This window comes from Equus quagga, chromosome 12 (genome assembly GCF_021613505.1).
Source record: "Equus quagga isolate Etosha38 chromosome 12, UCLA_HA_Equagga_1.0, whole genome shotgun sequence".
NCBI classification, from domain to species: Eukaryota; Metazoa; Chordata; class Mammalia; order Perissodactyla; family Equidae; genus Equus; species Equus quagga.
In genome coordinates, this window is record NC_060278.1 from 42,534,627 (window position 1) to 42,540,626 (window position 6,000).

Sequence of the window (6,000 nt, forward strand, 5' to 3'; positions counted from 1 at the left end):
GCGTACTTACATATACCCTTTATGTATGTATACAAACAACTTTCATCAGGTATGAGTTTAATTTCACAGACCTAGCTACAATATTATTTAAATGGTACTGGTCCCTAAATTTTTTTGCAAATTTTTAAAGTAATTTAAAAAATGAAGAAATTTCTTATAATTTCAAACTCTTTCTCTTGAAAGCTTAGAGGAACCCATGTTCCTCAACTGCTAAACAATTACTAACTAAAGGAAATTGTATATGTATTTTAATATTTTAGCATAAATTCTACCTCTAATTTGAATTCAGTATTTCAAACAAATAGTCTTTACATAACTTTTTAGCTATATGCAATGTAAATTGCAAAGATTCTCGATTGCCAGAATTTGAAGACACATTTAATGTGTTATCTACTATTTATCAAATATTGTGGCCTGTTTGAGCAGTATCATTATCTTAAATTGTGTTTAAAATTATCCCAAAATAACTGAAGAATTTTTCTTGAAAGAAAAAGATGCTACTTAAATGCAAAGAATTATTGTGTATATCCTTTTTATTACCACTTTAGCAGCACAAAGAAATGTGCACTTTAAAAAAAGCATGTGGGTGACAGAGAATCTGAGTCAGAATAAAGATGTGAATTTAGTTATAAGTATGATAATTAAAACAATGATAACTAACAGAATATATATATTATCACATATATGTGATATTGCTGAGGCCACGTTTTGGACACCTGAATGAACTCTGTTCCAAGTGCAGATAAAAATTATATACTCCTTCTTAATGATATCTAATTTCTGAAGCACCAAGACGAAATAAGGCCAACTCACCTCTCATTGTAATACCAATGCCGTGGCAAAATCTGTACAATATCATATAAAATGTCAAACAAAATTACTTAATAAGCAAACTCAAATCACAGTGTTTTCAAGAGATATCATCCCCAGTAATCTTCGAGAAGGCATTGCCTCTTTTGGATTCTGGTCTGGGTGATCATATACTACTGTCTTGAACAAAGACCATCGTGCCATTTCCCGTTTTGGACCAGAGGGAAAAATCTTCCTTTTGTTGTGATATTTGATGTAAGCAATAGCAATTTTTTAAGGAGCAAAATTCATATGATGAAAAAAGAAATAGCTGTCTTCCTCTTCTGTTTGTGAGGACAGGTTCTTAAAGGATTTCACTGACTTCAATTTCTGTATAACCTCTGTTTCCTTCTATGGACTTAACAGACTCCTGAGCCTTGGGCTGGTGGTCCACTCATAGTCTGGTTCTCCATAATCTCTCTTGACCAGGCTATCTTTGGCCCCTCACAGGGAACCACTCAATGTGAAGAGATACTCCTTATGCTGGGGTCTGCATTGCTGTCAGCATCCCTTGGAAAAGAGAAATTGTAGGTGAGGGATGAGGGGCCACAGATGCTCCTCTGCTTTCTCGGTGCCAGCTGCAGGAGGGAGATGCTGCTGATCGCTGGAGACCTCACCAGCCCTCTGGGGACTCAGTGTCTGGCATGCAGTCCCTCTCACCCTACCCTGGCGGCCATGGTGTAACATACTCAGCTGAGAGCCTGCGCTGTTGCTCGGTCAAACATTTTCACACAGTTTTTAAAGCATTCTGGAGTGGGCTGGTCTTTGTTTAATAAACATAGCCATTTTGGTGATAACATCCGGAACTTCTTTTCATTTCATCTGCAAGAGTTTTGACACTATCACCTCTCTGTAAAGAATGCTGTGAGTTGGGACAGTGTCGAGATTTTCTCTTTCTACCAGAGGGGAGCCAGCTGTCCGTGACCCCTCAGTGCCGAGGCCAGTGCGGTGCTGCAGAGACAGAGATGGTGACTGGGCATTGAGTCTGTCTTGGCCTTGGCAGCAGAAAAAGTTTTCTCGATTTTCACCATCGTTTATAGGTCTTACAAATGCTGCAGCCTGACATTTATTGGCAAAATCTGTAGACTCAATGGAGAAGCTGTTTTTATAGCTGATAACAAAACTTCAGCGTCATGTGAAACGTCATCAATGTGTCAACTTATTGTACTGTTTGAGAGTGGAACCTTTTCAATTTCCTATATGGTATTTTGTCCTAAACACTTACCATAATTTCGCATGCTGGCATTATTAGATTCTCACCAACTGTGTGGCTTTTCTTTTTCTGGGCACTAAATTCTGCTCCTAAGTAATTTACTTTCTGAGCCTTTTTAACCAAATAGGATTTTTTTTAAAAAAACTCTACTCTCTATTTTCAGTGGCTATTAGAATCTGAAAATAATCAGCACTTTACTTGTCAGTGGCTCTGATTGTAGTCAAGTGATTTTTCAGCTTTTCTGCATCCAGAGCTGCATTTATAAATTGATTTGCACAGACAATGCACAGTGGAATAGGACAACTTGGATTAGCAGCCCAAGTCCAACCTGTGATAAATGGTTTCCACCATCGAGATGGGCTTTTTTGTGTCCCCTATTGTACTGATGCAGTGAAATGACTCTGAAGCTTGTGATTCATTGTTGTTGCCTTTCAGAATTGTCTGTAGGCTTACAGTTTTCCTCTCCTAGCTCATACCTCTTCTTCAAAAGCCACATTGAATCAAAAAATACCCTGAAGTTTTCTTGGACAACAGTAGAACGTGTTTGCTCCACTTGGTGCTGCATAGGGGAGATTGGGGCAGGTGTGTCAGAAGACGAGGCTGACATCATCAGGCTGCCATCTTCCATGGAGTATAGGGCTACTGGCTACCAATGGCTGCCCCACTTGCATAAAAAACTGAAAATAGAGCCAACCCTGGTGGCTTAGCACTTAAATTCAGCACACTCTTCTTTGGCGGCCCCGGTTCAGTTCCCAGGCACAGATGTACACCACTATGTTAGCAGCCATGCTGTGCTGGTGGCCCACATACTAAAAAAATAGAGGAAGATTGGCACGGGTGTTAGGTCAGGGCAAATCTTCCTCAGCAAAAGCAAAACAAAACAAAAAAACTGAAAATACATCCAACCAAATGAACGTGGGTGTATTGCCCACTGCTATATGAGGCTCAAAGACCTGTAATGGAATTGCTATAGGGGCTGCCAGTGTCTGTCTGTCACTGTGAACATACATTCCTCAGTGTGCTAAGTTCAAACAGCATTTATTCTTTCTTAATCCCTCCCTTTTGTGGAGCTCTGAGCCAGAGCTCAAGCATACCACTATGATTCTGCAGAACCCTTGTTGAGAAATCCTGGTTTAGACAGTTAGCTGTGGCATGTAGAGCTTTCTGTGTTTGAAGTGTGAGGCAGAAGCAATGGCCCCTTGAAGATGTCCCCGTCCAATCCTCGGGAGCTGTGAATGTGTGTGTTGTAGGCAAAGGGACTTGGCAGATGTGATTGTATTACGGACCTGAGATGGAGGTTATCCTTCAAGTCCTTTTTAGGCTTTGTGGACAATTAAATTAAAAAATGGCAAATGGGACATGTGGTTAGAAGCATGGACTCTGGAGCCCAATAGACGAGTTAGTTAATGACTAAATTTTCACCTCTGAAAAATGGGACTGATGTTAACACCTATGTCTTACGGTTGTTGTGAGGGTTAAATAAGTTAATTCCTGTAGGGGATTAGAACAGTGCCTGGCACATTGAACATGCTCTATAAATGTCGGCTATTTATGCTTTATGCAACTCTTCTACATGGAAAAACATTTACTGTTTTTGATCCTTGCTCTAGATGAGATAGCAAATGGTTTAGTTCTATTTGAAATAGCTTAGTTTACACCAGATCATGTATGAGGATTTCTTATCCCAATTACAGTCTTCAAATTTTATGAACATAGTTACCTGTTGTCATATTACTATATAGTTGAATGTTTTAATTGTTCATTTAGAAATCTTTTAATGCTGCACATTGATTTCTAATTATTGTATGCTTTTATCTTTGATACACAAACATGCTGCCTTTCTCATCTAATGAAGGAACTGCAGATGATACGGTATTATCCTAGGATTTTTTCTTCTTCTGTATATATTATAAGACAGTGCATTGATATATATATAATCTAGCCATTTGTTTACTAGAGCATACTAATAACCTTTAGAGTTATAAAATTCATTTATTCATTCAACAAAGATCTATTTATTACTAGTGCAAACAATACAAAGATGAGCAGTTATCCAGACCTGTCTCTCAAGATGCTTACCATGCAGTCAGCAAGACAAAGCCAAAAGTACGTGATTATGGTTAGAGACAAGTGCACAGTGTATTAGAAGTGAGAAAAAAGGCTAAGGGAGATGAGCAAAGGTAATCTGGCCTGAACTGAGACTCACAGGTGTGTAGGTGTTGGCCGTGCAGGGAGAGAGCACATTGGAAGCCGTGGAGAAGCACCTTGAGTAGACACCATTCTATACTATTTGTAGTCTTGATTATATAGTCAGCTGCAGCTGTTCTCTAATAAGGTACTAAGGGTGAAACTGAACCTTCATGATGGAGTGTTCTATATCCTACCTTGAATTAGAGAAAAACCTATTAAAGATCTTTCAGCTTGAAATCACTGCCTCTGTATTGCCTTGTCAGAAATACATTTAGTTGTTAGATTAAGTTTTAATATGGTCTCAAGCAAAGAAATTTGTTGGTAAGGAGGAAAGAAATATCCCATTCATTTCAACTAAAAGAGCTAGACATTGTAGATTATGAAACTGGTTCACCCCAAGGTAGAAACAGTTTTAATGTTCACTTAGGAAAAACATAGTCTCATAAAAAGAGAATCTGGGGGCCAGCCCAGTGGCGTAGTGTTTAGGTTCATGATCTCTGCTTTGGCAGCCCAGGGTTCGTGGGTTCAGATCCCAGGTGTGGACCTACACACCACTCATCAAGCTGTGCTGTGGAGGCGCCCACATCAAATATAGAGGAAGATTGGCACAAATATTAACTTAGGGACAGTCTTCCTCAAGCAAAAAGAGAAAGAGTGGCAACAGATGTTACCTCAGGGCCAGTCTTCCTCGCCAAAGAAAAAGAAAGAGGGAATCTACTATTGACTTTGAAAGTTGGATAAGTAATCCCCTTTTGACTGTCAAAAAAAGCCATAAAATAAAAACGACAAATAAGTGTTAACGTTCTTAATAAATAAAGAAATTTTCAACTTGTGACAACAAAGACCACAAACATTAGAAAATTGGGCAAAAGACATGAACAGTTCACACACACAGACACACAAAGATGTACAAACAGCCTTTAAACATATGAAAAGATACTCAACTTAGAGTAAGAGACATGCAGATTAAAACTACATTGCTGTAGCTGTAGGGAACAGATGCTCATTTGTCACTGGTGGGAGTACAAAATGGTGTAGTCCCTCTAGAGGGGAATTCAGCAATATTTAACAACAAAAAAGGCATTTTCTCTTAGGCCCAGCAAACCTGCTTCTAGGAATTTATTCTGAAGATACACTTCCAGTAATAGGAAAAAAATACTTGCATGTACACCAGGTTATTTATTGCAGTATTATTTGTAATAGTATAATATTGGGAACAACTTAAATGGCATCCATAGATTGGCTGACTAAACTATAATATATAAAATACTATAGATGATAATTAGAAAAATCTCCATGAACTGATGAGTGATGTTTCACAATATATTGTTGAATAAGCAAAATATATCAAGGTAATTCACATCATCAGATTAAGCAGAAAAATCTCATAATCTCCATAGATGCAGAAAAATTTTTAAATTACGTTCTAAATCTAAACTTGAGTTTAAAAAGTTCCAGCAGACTGAGAACGGAACACTTCTCTAAGTGTTCTCTAAGGGACACTTCAAGCCCAAATCATGTTTCATGGTAAAATCATAGCTTTTCAAATCAAGAATAAGACAAGAGTACCTACTATTACCTCTTTTCATCGACATTGTTCTAGAAGTCCTAACCAGTGCACTAGACAAGAAAAAGAAATAAAAGATAAAAAATAGGGAAAGAAAAGCCCCTCTCTTTGTTTGCAAATGTTATGAATATGTATACAGAAGGTGCAAAAGAACCTACAGGTAAGTAGTTAGGATTAATAA

The 6,000-nt window shown here is 38.0% G+C and overlaps 1 pseudogene; it reads left to right on the forward strand.

Moving 5' to 3' along the window:
- The first annotated feature begins 4,103 nt into the window (after nt 1–4,103).
- The window catches only part of LOC124248161 (serpin B4-like), a 6,818-nt pseudogene continuing 4,921 nt past the window's right edge, over nt 4,104–6,000 (forward strand).